This window comes from Mauremys reevesii, linkage group 3 (assembly GCF_016161935.1).
Source record: "Mauremys reevesii isolate NIE-2019 linkage group 3, ASM1616193v1, whole genome shotgun sequence".
NCBI classification, from domain to species: Eukaryota; Metazoa; Chordata; order Testudines; family Geoemydidae; genus Mauremys; species Mauremys reevesii.
Genome location: NC_052625.1, coordinates 164,585,273 through 164,601,296, shown reverse-complemented (window position 1 = coordinate 164,601,296; position 16,024 = coordinate 164,585,273).

The window sequence follows — 16,024 nt, the reverse complement described above, 5'->3', positions numbered from 1 at the left end:
CAGCATTATCTCCTGCAAATGTAAACAAACTTGTTTGTCTGAGCGATTGACTGGACAAGAAATAGGACTGAGTGGACTTGTAGGCTCTAAAGTTTTACATCGTTTTATTTTTTGAATGCAGTTTTTTTTTGTACATAGTTCTACACTTATAAGTTTAACTGTCATGATGAAGGATTGCACTATAGTACTTGTATTAGGTGAATTGAAAAATACTATTTCTTTTGTTTTTTACAGTGCAAATATTTGTAATAAAAATAAATATAAAGTGAGCACTGTACACTTTGTATTCTGTGGTATAACTGAAATCAATATATTTGAAAATGTAGAAAACATTCAAAAACATTTAAATAAATGGTATTTTTAACAGTGCAATTAATCACAATTAATTTTTTTAATCGCTTAATGTGTTTTATTCCAGTTTCTTAACTTCCCTGCTATTGTTTTGGTGTAGTTTTCAAAGGTGCATGCCAGGTTCTCAAGTAGTTTCAACTTATCTGAGTTCCTCTACAGTTTTTCTCCAGTGAGATCAAATAGTTTTCAGCAGATCTGTCTTTCTGTTATTTATTTCAAATATTTCCTGTACAGATACACTATCTACTGAGGTAGTGCTGTTGAGATGCCTAGAAAAACATATGACCAAGTATAAGGCTGAAAGAAGTCATTTATCTTTATTGTCCCCCTCTTGTTATTGTAACACATTTTTCAAGCAGGTTTCTATAAGGATTATGTTGTATCAATAGTTTTGCTACTCTTCTTGGTTCAGGGATCATTCTGGTAAACTGGGACTTCCATTTTCCTTGTCAACTCTGCAGAAGTTTAAAACCAGACAGAGAAGTACTAAGTGGCACCTGGAGCTCATTAAACTACAGCAGGCCTGCACAACTCGAAAAGCAGCGAGGGCCACATTACTCCAAAGAAAACAGCTGAGGGCCGAACCCCCCCGGCCCCGCGGAAACATCCCCCCCCCAAGTACCACCCAGACCTGCAGAAACAAACCCTCCTTCCCCAGCGCCAGCTGAAGAGGTGGTTGGGAGCCCTCAGGGGCAAATTAAAGGGCCCGGGGCTCTGGTGGCTGGGGGAACCCGGAGCTTTCCGGGGCTGGGGCAGGGATTTAAAGGGCCCAGAGCTCCTGCCGCTGAGGAGAGCCTGAGCCAGTGGTGAGCTGGAGCCGGTTCCCACTAGTTCCCAAGAACCGGTTGCTAAAATTAGACCTCCGTGGAGAACCAGTTGTTTTTAAAGGGCCAGGGGCTGGGCAAAGAACTCCGGTCCGTGGGCCGGACCATCCTGTTGCTCCCAGGTTTCCCAGCTGGGGAGGCTGAGGCTCCCCTGGCTCCTCCCCCATTTTCCCCAGCTGCAGCGTGGCCAGCTGCCAGCACCAGCTGGGCAGCTCAGCTGAGCTCCTGAGTCCTCCTGCTGCTTTGAGCTGCAGACAAGGTAAGGGGGGGGCTGCAAGCTGGGAGGAGGGGCAAGCTCGGAGGGGGGGGCTGCAAGCTGGGAGGGGGGGCAATTTTCCCCAGGCCCTGCATGGGCCCCCGGCCCCACGAGTATGTCTCCCCCCGCCCTGGCCCCTCCCCCGCTTCCCCCCCCTTAAATCAGAACTTTTTATAGGGAACCGGTTGTTAAGATTTTGGCAGCTCATCACTGGCCTGAGCCCTTTAAATCCCAGCCCTAGCCCATCCGCTGGAGCCGCGGCCGGGATTCAAAGGGCTCTGGGCTGCGCGCAAAGAGCCGTGTGCAGGGGATTTAGAATCCTCCCACGGGCTGCAAAGTGAGCCTACACGGGCCGCCTGCGGCCCACGGGCCATATGTTGTGCAGGCCTGAACTACGGAGTGCCCATGCAAATTATAAAAAGCAGAAGAAGAAGATGTCTTGAATGTATGAGGAGGGCTCTGACATGAGGTTTATTTATATCTCCTAAAGGGGAGGAGTTAGGACTTCTTTTTTTCTGTCTTGGTAGTGTGTGGTTCATGCACCTTGAACAGTGGTCCCCAATATGTGGGCTGCGCCCCCTTAGGGGGGCACAAAGGCATGCGCAGGGTGGGTGTGCTGCGGGGCCCAAGCCAGCTCCCACTGGGGGCAGGGAGGGAGCACCACCCAGTGCCGCTCTGCCCCCAGTCCAGCTCCACCCCCAGCTCTGCCTCCAGCCCAGCTCCACTCCCAGCCACAGCTTCACTTTGTCCCCAACCCAGCTCTGCCCTCATTCCCTCTCCATCCCCAGGCCAACTGTGCTTCTAGCCCCAGCTCTCCTTCCATCCCCAGTTCAGCTCCCAGCTCCACCTTCAATCCAATCTCCTTTGCTGTGCCAACTGTGCAGTAATTAGAGAGAGGGAGGGAGGCGTGGAGAGATTCCATTATGGCGGGGGCGCACGTCAGGAAAAGTTTGGGCACCACTGCCCTAGAAACAGTAAAAGTAATAGAAGAGACCCGTGTAAACGCAACACATACCTGAGACTTCTGTGCTTCTGTCTAACCCCCAAATTACTTATATATCACCATCTTTATTTTTCTGCTTCATACTGGAGAGCCAACTAGTGTTGTTAATTATGTATTGCATTTACCTGTTCCTCTATTTGTTTAGAATTAGCTGTGATAGATATTGCAACCCCATGCAGTATCTTTGGGGACCATTATATTACATGGGGGAGGCTTACCACAGCTCCTACAGGTAATTAAGGTGAGTCCCTCAGCTTAAACAACTCCAGAGAAGTTCCACCCCCTGGTTTGCACATATTGGTTCAGGCTGGATTTTCAGAGACTAGGGAACAAAGGAAGGGATTTTAGTGTAAAAACTGAACTGACTCATGGCCTTCTTTCTGATCCAGCAAATAGACAGGACCTGTCCAAGGAGGTCTGCAGCCCCTTCAAAAGGGTTAAAAAGATTTTGTCCTATTAGGGTCCCATAAGACTGAGGAGTGACCTTTGGTAAGCATTTAGCACATGTATAGGAATTTTTCCCCCTATATTTTCTCTGTAATTGTTTTACCTTATGAATAAATGTGCTTGCTTAGAATGAGCTGTGTGATAACTTGTAACTGCTGGCAAGACACTATTCTTAGCCTCCGGAGAGAAAGCAGCACAGGCGCTGGCCATTAGGCAGACTGGCTGGCTTGCTGGGGATATCACTGTGTAAGGCAGGGCCTGTGCAGTGTTAAAAACCACATTCAGAAGAGAGTGGTACAAGGCATTCTTGTCCAGACACCTTGATATCTGTAGACCTGAGGGCAGACTGGGCACTGCTGGAGTGAACAATGGAGTTGGGGATACAGATGCAGTTACCCTGCATTTACTTATTCTTCTATTGTTTAGACTTAGCTACAAAATGTTCTTTGTTATGTAGAAGAAAAACTAATTTTGGTACTCCAAATGGTTACTTAGGTGATTTGTAATACTAAATACTAGGATTAATTCAGATCTCCAGGAAACACCTCCTACTCCTTATCTAAATTTATGTTACTAAATTGTGCCCACTTTGTCTATGCTTAGAGTTTCTTCATGAGTGACCAATTTTAGAACAGTATTAAATAGTTGTACAAAACATTTTAAAATATAGCATAGCATAAAATAGTCAATTTTTAAAATGAAATCAAATTAAAGGTCTAATAATCTGATACTTTAAAAGGAATTATTTATTGAAAAGTTGAGCAAATTAAAAGCTGAAACTTTCCAAAGAGAATGATGTTGATTCTAATGAAGAAGCATCACTTTTGAATGAAAAGGAACAAGGTCTGTTTTCATAAAGCTTTAATTTTCCCATTGCAGGCAAAACCCTTTTTCTAGTGTGATACAATTGTTTGTACAAGAGTGAAAACACACAGCAAAGTCTATTCCAGGAAATAAAAATATTTTAGAAAAAGTACCAAAGTCAGTTACACGATCATAAGAGATTTCACTGAGCCCTGCCTTAAAAGGTATTAGAAAATTCAGAGATCTGCTTTGATCTTTGTGTATGTACAAAGCAATTAAAAGTCAGTATTTGGCATGCATATTACTTCTAAATTAAATTACTGTATATTTGCGGAATATGCACACCTTTCAAGATGAAAGGTTTGTGTTCCAGTTAGAATTCTGGATGAGACTACTTATAAATGTTTTCTTTTAGGAAGTACCATACCTCTATACAGAATAGACCCACAATATTGATGCAAAAATAATATATAACTCTTTTTTTTTATTAAACTTGCTTGTGCCTTTACTGAAGCTTAGGATATTTTCATCATTACTTTCATAATATGGTGCCTGGAGAAGAGTACATCATATGCATTCATTTTTGTTTATTTAATTATATGAAATGTCCAAGCTTAAGAAACTCCTAAAGGAGCTGCGGTCTACTAATATGACACCATGTGTGACGAAGTGGGAATGTTCTTAATGTTTTCTCTGAATAACGTGTGTGTGCCTCAGTTTCCCCTATGCCTTTCTTAAGTATTTAGGTGGTGGGATAAGGGTGTGTGATTGTTGCAGAGCCTTAGAGGGCCAGTGTGATGCTGTCTGCACAGAGAATGGCCGACACCCTGTCTCCTGGCAACTGATGGCCTGGGCCCCTCCCCTGCAAAAGTGCCAACTGAAGATGTTGAAGAACAAAGAGATCAGGTGGCCTCCTGGCCCAGGAAAGAGACAAAGGTCAGAGGAGGGGCTGGAGGGGGTTTCAGTTTGGAGCTGGCTAGGGAAAGAGAGGGAGCCCCAGACCCAGGGCCTGGCCTCCCTGCCCCCAAAATGGACCTGACTTAGGGTCCTGTTTCCTGTACCTACAAGCTCTGTTTTGGACTGTGTTCCTGTTGTCTAATAAACCTTCCGTTTTACTGGCTGGCTGAGAGTCAGGTCTGCCTGCGGAATTGGGGTGCAGGGCCCACTGACTTCCCCAGGACCCCCGCCTGTGCGGACTCACTGTGGGAAGCGCCCGGTGTGAGAAGGGGATGCTGAATGCTCCGAAGTCAGACCCAGGAAGGTCGAAGCTGTGTAAGATTCTTGCCCTGGAGACAGTATGGTCACAGAGAGGAGGTATGCTTCCCCAGAGTCTTGATTGGCTTCATATGGAGTAGTTCCAGAGCATTGCCCGTTGACTCCGTGACACCATGTTACAACCCTAGGAATGCAGCTTTGAAATTCTGCAGTGTGGGTTCCTCCTGTTCCACAATTTGAATGTGTTAATGATGCTCATTCGTTGTGTTGGACGAGTCTTTGGATATAGATTGCAATTGTTACAACTTGGCCAAAAAGATAATCCTCATGTATAAGAGGTAAACAGGAAAACAAACTTTGTAAAAAACAGATTTTACAAAGGACCTGGTCTTATAAAAGACTGTGAAGATGTTCCTTATTCAGGATATTCCAAAGAGTATGGTGTGTACTTAGCGATAAGGTGAACCCTCCCTCTCCTTGCAGAGAAAAGCCTCTAGGAAAAAACATGGGTACTTGGAAATGTTTTAAACCTTTTGTTTATTCCTTAAATGTTGAAATTTAATGGGGTCTAATTGGATTTAAGATTCTCAGCATTCATTAATTGGCCTGTTTTAAGATAACTCCATATTGGCTTCTTCTAAGTAACTAATTTTAATATTTGATTTGATTTCATAGGTTTAGTAAGATTATTTTCTTTGCCCATCTATCAATAAGGCAGGGGGTTATTAATAATAACTAGACAGGTTTTACTTGTCCTTAAACAAATTGTTTTGCTCATACTGAAACAGTTTAAGGCTCTAATAAGATATTCAGACTGGATTCACAATAATTTTAGGAAACAATATACTTTTCACCGCTTCCACAATTTCAGAATATATGAAGAGGACAAATTTGTCAAATTTTCTGCTTGAATTTGTCTGTCATCAGGCTACAACTCAACACAACCTGTGTTCAACATAGCTGATTATGGCCAGTGATGAAGACTGTTGATGCCTCCCCTTGAGAGGCATCCGAAAGGAGGCACCGCTGAGGTCTGTACTGAAAATACCACTTCTTGATGTTGAAAATCTTGCAAATTATTGACCTGTACCAAATCTTCTATTTTGGAGGAAGAACAACGAGAAGGTTTTGGTGAAGAACTTTATTTATTTTCAAATTAGCAGGGACAATTTATATCTTTGTATCTTAAGAATTCAGCTGATCTTAAAAAGCAACAGAAGGGATGACCTGGAATCACCTTTTCTGGTCATAGTTATTGCAACTCTGAATCATCACACCCTCATGCATAAGTTCTTCAGTCTGTAAATTCTGTCAATGGTCAGATGTGTGCGAGTCTCATTGAAATTCATAGGAATTACATGTGCTTATCAGAGAGCAGGATTTGTCCTTTAGTCTCTTAGGCCTTGTCTACACTACAAGACTATTTCGAATCAACTTAGTTCGAATTTGTGGATTCGACCTTATGAAGTCGAATTTGTGTATCCATACTAAATACACTAATTCGAATTTCTGAGTCCACATTCACGGGGCCAGCGTCGACTTTGGAAGCGGTGCACTGTGGGAAGCTATCCCACAGTTCCCGCAGTCCCCGCTGCCCATTGGAATGCTGGGTAGAGCCCCCAATGCCTGCTGGGGGGAGAAATGTGTCAAGGGTGGTTTTGGGTAAGTGTCGTCATTGAACCGCCAATCACAACCTCCCTCCCTCCCTCCTTGAAAGCGCCTGCGGGCAATCTGTTCGTGCACTTTTCTGGTCAGTGACAGCGCGGATGCCACAGCACTGCAAGCATGGAGCCCGCTGCGATCATCGCCGTTTTCTCCTCCTCGCACTTTATCGTCCACCTCTTCCACAGTCAGCTGCTGAGAAATTCGGCTACTTTTCAATGGTGCTGCAAGCACTGGGGGACCATAGGGGACGTTTTACAAACATCAACGTCGGGTGGCCGGGCAAGGTTCATGATGCGTGTGTTTTCAGGAACTGTGGGCTGCTCAGACGCCTGCAGGAAGGTAGTTTCTTCCCGGACCACGAAATAACTGTTGTGGATGTGCAGATGCCTATAGTCATCCTCGGGGACCCAGCCTGCCCGCTAATGCACTTGCTCATGAAGCCCTATACAGGCGCCTGGGACAGCGACAAGGAACTCTTCAAATACCAGCGAGCAGCGAGCAGCGTGACCTGTGACTGTTCAGTTTCTTTACAGAGAAGCTGAACCTGCCCCTGTTTCTTTACCCAGTTACTGTTGACTCTCCTCTTCGGTTACATACCCCGTTCACCCCGTTACCCCCACTTCCAGCACACGTGTAAAAATAAAATACATGTCCCATTATTACTTAACAAAGGTTTCTTTATTCATGACTTTTCGTGAAAGGGTTGAAACTGGGACGCAGGCTGTGCTGGGTAGGGTGTGCGGTGATGTAAAGACCGCCTCTAAACTCAAGGAATGACAGGCTCCTGCTCCTAGAGCGGTCCGCAGTGCCGGAATGCTTCTTTCAACGGAGCCTGCCATCCCTCTTTATGGAATTCTGTGTGCGGGCAGATATGTGACCTTGTGGTGGAGGAGGACGGATACAGATTCCTCAGCTGCGTGACTCAGCGGTCCAGGACAAGGACCACTGTATAAGATCTGTAACCGCCCTCCCCCGCTGCAAAGTCACATCTCCCCCGCCCACACAGATCCTGGAAACCACCTCCAAAAACCGACCAGGGTGCCTACTGACTGAACCGTGTGTGTGACCCGCTGCTGATCCTGCCCCCGTGTCTGTACCCTGGGAAAGGTGACTGTCCTATGCAATTAATCACCCCCTTCCCCACTCCCCCCATTCAAACACAGTCTTCTTTGAAAAAACATAACGGAAACAGTAATTAACAGCAAAGCATTTTTATTAATTAAGTAGACATGTAGGGGATGGGACTGGGATTGGGACTACTGTGAGTCTGGAAGTGAAGGACTTCGGCAAATGTAGGGTATGAGAGCTTTTGGGTACTTGAGCACTGTGCTGTGGTGCAGTGACAGTATTCACGTCCCCGGCCGCCCCTCCTCCTGATTATTTTCGGTGAGGGGGGTATGGGACTTTGTGGCAGGGGAGTGCGGTTGCAGATACACTGCAGGGTGTCTCTGTCCTCCTGCGGTCCTGCAGAACATCCACAAGGCGCCTGAGCGTGTCCGTTTGCTCCCTCACTAGTCCAAGCAGCGTTTCAGTCGCCTGCTTGCCTTCCTCACGCCACCTCTCCTCCCGTTCGCTGTGTGAGCGCTGGCACAGAGAGAGGGTCTCCCTCCACTGGCTCTGCTGGTCCGCCTCTGCTAGGTAGCAGCCCATACGTTCCTTGAACATCTTGTCCCTTGTCTTTTTCTTTCGCCGCCTAATCTTTGCCAGCCTCTGCGAGGGGGATGCTGTGGCAGGTCTGGAGACAGTGGAAGCTGTGAGATGGGAAACAGGGAGTGAATTCCTTGCAAAGATACATTTTTGCGAACAATTAACTGAGTCTAGGCTGTCTCTGTGAATTCTGGGTTGAGACACCTGTGCCTGCTGGGGCACAAATCATTTTCGCGGTGGATTCTGGGTAAATGTCGCCAGTCATTCCTTCCTCCGGGAAAGCAACAGCAGACAATCATTTCAAGCCCGTTTTCCCAGAATTGCCCTGGCATACGCCATAGCGTGGCAACCATGGACACTGTTTTGCCTTTTGTGTATGTCACCGTATGTGTACTAGATGCCGCTGACAGAGGCGGGCCAGCAGCGCTACACAGCAGCATGCTTTTGCTTTTTCATGACAGCAGAGATGGTTACCAGCCATATTGTACCATCAACCATACCATAAATTGGTAATAAGATGGTAATAAGATGGGCATGGTTACCTGTCCTTTTGCACTGCACCATTTGCTGCTGTCATAAGTGCCCCTGGCCAAGCAGCCAGGGGCGCAAAAGCAAAAATTGGGAATGACTCCCTGAGTCAATCCCTCCTTTTGGTATCTAAAAATAGAATCAGTCCTGCCTAGATTATGGGCAAGTGTACTAGAGAACCACTGTATCATAGAACCAGAGAGCACAGCTGCTCTGTGTCCGATCCTGCATAAATTATGAGCTGTATGCTATTCACAGGGGGTGCTCCTGCAACAACACCACCTGTTCATTCCGTTCTTACCCCAGCCTTCCTGGGCTACCATACCATTGTCCCACCACTTGTGTGATGAAGTAATAAAGAATGCAGGAATAAGACACAGTGACTTGTTTGTGAGAAATGACTGGAAGGAAGCCTCCAGCTGCAATGATAGTCCAGGCAGGACATTAAGGAGTGTGGATGAAGGAGCCCATCATCCCTCTGCTAGTCCAGGGGCAATTGAATCTTTTATTTACAATGAAGGGTGAGGGCTGATGGAGCTCAGCCCCCTGTTGCAATGATGAGGACGGTTACCAGCCATATTGTACCATCAGCCATCAAAAATTAGGGACAGGCGCCCTTGATCGACCTTACTGATACTAGTCGGCATGGTTACCAGCCCTTTTGCACTGCCCCATGTGCCAATAGGCTGATGATGAGGACGGATTTCCATCTTTTTGTATCATCAGCCATCCATAGCGTGGGGGGAGCAAGGATGTTTGTGTTGAGTGCTGCACCATCGCGTCTATCTGCAGCATTCAGTAAAGATAGGGTGACATGTAAAAGAGTCAACAGAAGATTGTTTTCACTTCTGGTGGTGGGTGGGGTGTGTGCGCAAATTGCCGAACTATGCCCTGACCCACCGCAGACACTGTGTTTGACCCTAGAAGCATTTGGAGCTCATCCAAGAATGCAAATACTTTTCGGAGACAGCAGGAACTGTGGGATACCTTGCGTCCTCATTCCCCCCTCCCTCCATGAGCGTCCATTATATTCTTTGGCTTTCCGTTACGCTCGTCACGCAGCTGCGTGCTGAGTCTGTGCTATGCCATCTGTCCGTAGATTTTTTAAAAATACTTTGGACCAGGCGTAAAATTACAGTAATTACCCTAATTAGATGCAGGAGTCTCCGAGCGAGATCACCCTGAGGGTCACTGAAGGAGATAGAGAGCGCATGCTGCGTGAAAGCTAGCACGAACCAGGGCCCGATGCAGCCGTGCTCGGGGAGGCAGTGCTCCCTGAGTTCCTCATGAAAGCCTTGCGCGGAAAACTGTGCTACCACGGAGCACCCAATAAGGCAGCTCTCCCCAGGAACCTCCTGCTGATGCTTTTCGATTAATGCAAGGAGAGCTTCGTGGAGATCTCCAAGGATGATTTCTGTTCTATCCCCATATCTAGAGAGACCTCCTTTTCACACAGTTAAGATTCCTGTTATATTAAGAATAAAAGTTAACATGGTTACAGCACTTACCGACTGCTCCTTCCCCTGATTCAGGGTCCGGGTTAATTGCCGGGGAGGGTTGTTGGGGGATCTCCGTGACGGTGATGAATAGATCCTGGCTGTCGGGGAAACCAGCGCTGTAAGCGCTCTCGCCTGCCTCGTCCTCCACAAACCCTTCCTCATCTTCCCCGTCCGCGAACATCACCGAGGAACTGGCTGTCGACACTGTCCCATCGTCAGAGTCCACGGTCACTGGTGGGGCAGTGGTGGCAGGCTCCGTAGCGTCCGTTTGCCGCTTTGATTTTTTGGTAGCCTTGTCTGGGGTCCTTGATTTTCACGCGGCACTGCGTTGCATCCCGCCTGTATCCTCTGTCTCTCATGGCTTTGGAGACCTTCTCGTAGGTCTTCGCATTCCCTGTTTTGGAGCGCAGCTCCGAAAGCACAGACTCCTCGCCCCACACACCGATCAGATCAAAGAGTTCCTGGTCAGTCTATGCTGGGTCCCTCTTTCTATTCACAGATAACATGAACTCCTCTGCTGGAGAGCTCTGCATCGTTGCAGGTGCTGCGGAGCTCGCCCCGATGTCCAGCCAGGACGTCAGATTCAAAGTGCCCAGACAGGAAAATGAATTCAAATTTTCCCAGGTCATTTCCTGTGTGGCTGGTCAGAGAATCCAAGCTCGGACTGCTGTCCAGAGCGTCAACAGAGTGGTGCACTGTGGGATAGCTCCCAGAGCTACTAAGTTCGATTTGCATCCACACCTAGCCTAATTCGAGCTAGCCATGTCGAATTTAGCGTTACTCCACCTGCCGGGGTGGAGTACCAAATTTGAACTAAAGAGCCCTCTAGTTCGAATTAAATGGCTTCCTGGTGTGGACGGTTGAGCGGTTAGTTCGAATTAACGCTGCTAAATTCGAATTAAAGTCCTAGTGTAGACCAGGCCTTAGGGCCTGAACTGAAGCTGTTGACTTCAGAAGTTTTTGGATTAGGTCCTTGGAGAGAAGGTCTGGTTCTGATCTCATGTCAGTTCTACACTACTGTAACTCTAATAAATTCAGTAGAGTTATTTCTGATTCTCACTAGTGTAAGATCAGCATCAGGCTCAGTTTTTTCCAAAGGGTATGAAGAATTAGAAGAAAATACTCTCCAGTTTTCTTGTTGCTATTGTTGATTTGTGGTGAGTTTTTGTTTGTTTTTTATTCTAGGTACAAATGAAAGTTAAGTCAGGCATTTCAGTTTATAAAATTCATATACATGTATGGGCAAGATGAGTGGTAAGAAGGTTTTTTGATATAATTGTCTTGAATTAACATGTCCATTCAGAAAATAACTTGTATTTCTAGTTTCTATGGGACCCACCCATTGCCTTGTAACTGAGTAAAATACAGAATTTCATGAATACCTTGTAAGATCTGGAGTGCACAGACATGTCATCAGCCTCATTCAGTGTGGACAGGAGATACACTGGTCTGCACCTGCTCTTTTTTAGACACAGCAGCCACTAATGTCTGTAACCAGCTTACTTTATGTTTTTAAAACTATAATCTTCATTGGCATTTCCTACAGGAAGGGATAAGATTTAATTTGCTAAACTATTACATCTCAGAATTTTTCAATTGCTCTGCACTGTCAATAATGCCCATCTCAGTGCCCTATTCATCTCCTCCTATTCCTATCTATGGCTTTTTACATGTCCCCATCTATGCATGGATGTCCTTCCCATCCCAGTTTGCCAAGCAATACTCTCCCTTCATTCTGGTCTCTCCTGAATATTCTCTTCTTCTGTGTTAAGATATGAACCACTAATAAAATGAACAAATGAATCCTCCAAGTTATTCCCTCTGAGAGTTTCCCAGTTTATCTTGTCTTCCCTGTGTCTGTCTTTTATACTGAAAACTCTTGTGGTAGGATTATCTTCATTTTTTCTTATACAGGGCCAATGTGATCTTTGGTATAACAACAGTAGAATAAGTGAATAGGATGACTAGGGAGGTGATTTTACTTCTGTATGCAATATTGGTTAGACTGATACTAGAATAATACAATTTTGGTGTCAACATTTTAAAAAACATGTTGAAAATTTGGACAGGGTGCATAAAAGAGCTACAAAAATGATATGAAAGCTGGAGAAAATGCCTTACATTGTGCTCTTAAAGTGTTGCAATCTGTTTAGCTTATCAAAAAGAAAACTGAAAGGTGATTTGAATACAATGTATAAGTACTTTCAAGGGGAGAAAATACCAGGTACCAAAGGGCTTTTTAGTGGAGAAAAGCATAATGAGAACCAATGGCCGGAAGCCAAAGTCAGACAAATTCAAATTAGAAATAAGACAGATTTTTAACAGTGAGGATGATGAACCCATGGAACAAACTACCAAGAGAAGTGGTAGATCCTCTATTTCTTCATATCTATCTTTATATCATTTCTTCATATCTATTTCTTCATATCAAGACTGGATGCCTTTCTGGAAGGTATGCTTTAGTCAAACAGAAGTTTTTTTGCTCAATGTACTGGGTTAACTGAGTCAAAGTTAATGGCCTATGGTATATAGGAAGGCAGACTAGATGATCTAATGGTCTCTTCTGGCTATAAACTCTATGATTCTAAGAACAAAAAATGTAAACTACATTTCCCAGATGGGGAACTCTATCCTAGGAATCAATGACTTTGAAAAAGTCTTGGGGGGAAGGGGAAAGAGGGTAATTGTGAATAATCAGCTGATCATGAGCTCTCAGTGTAATTCTGTGGCCAAAAGTGCTAATGCAATTGTTGGATGTATAAGGAGGGGAGTACAGAGTAGGGATGGAAAGGTTATATTACTGCAGTAGTTGTCACTGATGCGGCTGCAGTTGGAATACCGTGTGCAGTTCTGATGGTCACACTTCAAGAAGGCTGTTGAAAAACTGCCGAGAAGTTCAGAGAAGAGCTATCAGAATGATTAAAGAATTGGAAAATGTGTCTTCAAGTGGAACACTCAAGGAGCTCAGTCTGCTTAGCTTGTAATGAGAATGTAAGGGGTGAACTGAACACAGTCTTTAAGTACTTATGTTGGAAACTTATGTTGAGATCTACATTACTCACTCCACCTCTCTACAAAGGAAAAAGGACTGTAAGCTGTCTAAACTCCTACCTGCCACATGGGGCCACAGCCGTGGTACCCCTAACCCACCCAGCAATATCGTCAATCTATCCAACCACACACTCAGCCCAGAAGAAAAGTCTGTCCTATCTCGGGGACTCTCTTTCTGCCCTGCCACTTCCACAAACATGATACAGTTCTGCGGCGATCTGGAAGCCTACTTTCGCCGTCTCCAACTCAAAGAATACTTTCAGGATAACACTGAACAGCCCACTGATACACAGTTACCCTCCCACCAACAACACAAGAAGAAGAACTCCACATGGACTCCTCCTGAGGGTCAAAATGACAGTCTGGACCTATACATAGAATGCTTCTGCCGATGTGCACAGGCAGAAATTGTGGAAAAACAACATCGCTTGCCTCATAACCTAAGTCGTGCAGAACGCAATGCCATCCACAGCCTCAGAAACCACCCTGACATTATAATCAAAGAGGCTGATAAAGGAGGTGCTGTTGTCATCATGAACAGGTCTGACTATCAAAAGGAGGCCGCCAGACAACTCTCCAATACCAAATTCTACAGGCCACTTCCCTCAGATCCCACTGAGGAATACACTAAGAAACTGCACCGTCTACTCAGGACACTCCCTACACTAACACCAGAACAAATCAACATACCCTTAGAGCCCCGACCAGGGTTATTCTATCTACTACCCAAGATCCACAAACCCGGAAATCCTGGATGCCCCATCATCTCGGGCATTGGCACTCTCACTGAAGGACTGTCTGGATATGTGGACTCTCTACTCAAGACCCTATGCCACCAGCACTCCCAGCTATCTCCGTGACACCACTGATTTCCTGGTGACCTTCCAGAAAACACCATCCTAGCCACCATGGATGTAGAGGCTCTTTACACAAACATCCCACACACTGATGGAATACAAGCTGTCAGGAATAGTATCCCTGATGATGCCACAGCACAACTGGTTGCTGAGCTCTGTGCCTTTATCCTCACACACAACTATTTCAAATTTGATGACAATATATATCTCCAGATCAGTGGCACCGCTATGGGCATGGCTCCACAATATGCCAACATTTTTATGGCTGACCTGGAACAACGCTTCCTCAGCTCTCGTCCACTCACGCCCTTTCTCTACCTATGCTACATTGATGACATCTTCATCATCTGGACCCATGGGAAGGAGACTCTGGAAAAATTCCATCACAATTTCAACAGCTTCCACCCCACCATCAGCCTCAGCCTGGACCAATCTACATGGAGGTCCACTTCCTTGACACCACGGTGAAAATAAGTGATGGTCACATTAACACCACCCTATACCGAAAACCTATCGACTGCTATGCCTACCTTCATGCCTCCAGCTTCCATCCCAGGCACACCACACGATCCATTGTCTAAAGCCAAGCACTTAGGTACAACCGCATCTGCCAGAAGCCTCCTACTGCAAGACAAACCCAAAAAAGAAACCAACAGGACTCCACTGGCCATCACATACAGTCCCCAGCTTAAACCCCTCCAACGCATCATCAGGAATCTACAACCCATCTTGGACAATGATCCCACACTTTCACAGGCCTTGGGTGGCAGGCCAGTCCTCGCCCACAGACAACCTGCCAACCTGAAGCATATTCTCACCAGTAACTGCACACCGCACCATAGTAACTCTAACTCGGGAACCAATCCATGCCACAAACCTCGATGCCAACTCTGCCCACAGAGACACCATCACAGGACCTAACCAGATCTTCCACACCATCACTGGTTCATTCACCTGCACGTCCACCAATGTAATATACGCCATCATATGCCAGCAATGCTCCTCTGCTATGTACATCAGCCAAACTGGACAGTCTCTACGGAAAAAGATAAATGGACACAAATCAGATATTAGGAATGGCAATATACAAAAACCTGTAGGAGAACACTTCAACCTCCCTGGCCACACAATAGCAGATCTTAAGGTGGCCATCCTGCAGCAAAAAAACTTCAGGACCAGACTTCAAAGAGAAACTGCTGAGCTTCAGTTCATCTGCAAATTTGACACCATCAGCTCAGGATTAAACAAAGACTGTTAATGGCTTGCCAACTACAAAAGCAGTTTCTCCTCCCTTGGTTTTCACACCTCAACTGCTAGAAGAGGGCCTCATCCTCCTTGATTGAACTAACCTCGTTATCTCCAGCCTGCTTCTTGCTTGCATATATATACCTGCCCCTGGAAATTTCCACTACATGCATCCGACGAAGTGGGTATTCACCCACGAAAGCTCATGCTCCAAAACTTCTGTTAGTCTATAAGGTGCCACAGGACTCTTTGCTGCTTATGTTGGAACAGAAATTTGATAACGGAAGGCTCTTCAAGCTAGCAGACAAAGATACAAGATGATCCACTGGCTGGAAGCTGAAGGTAGACATATTCAGACTAGAAATAGGGCGCAAATGTTTAACAACTGAGGGTAATTAACCATTGGAACACTCTGCCAAGGTTTATGGTGGATTTTCCATAACTGGAAATTTTTAAATAAAGATTGGATGTTTTTCCTAAAATATAGTTGTAGTTCAAGCACACCTATTGGACTTGAAGCAGGAATTAATTCAGGAAATTACTTTGACCTGTGTTATGCAGATGGTCAGACTAAATCAGGGGTCGGCAACCTCTGGCACACTGCTCGCCAGGGTAAGCACCCTGGTGGGCCA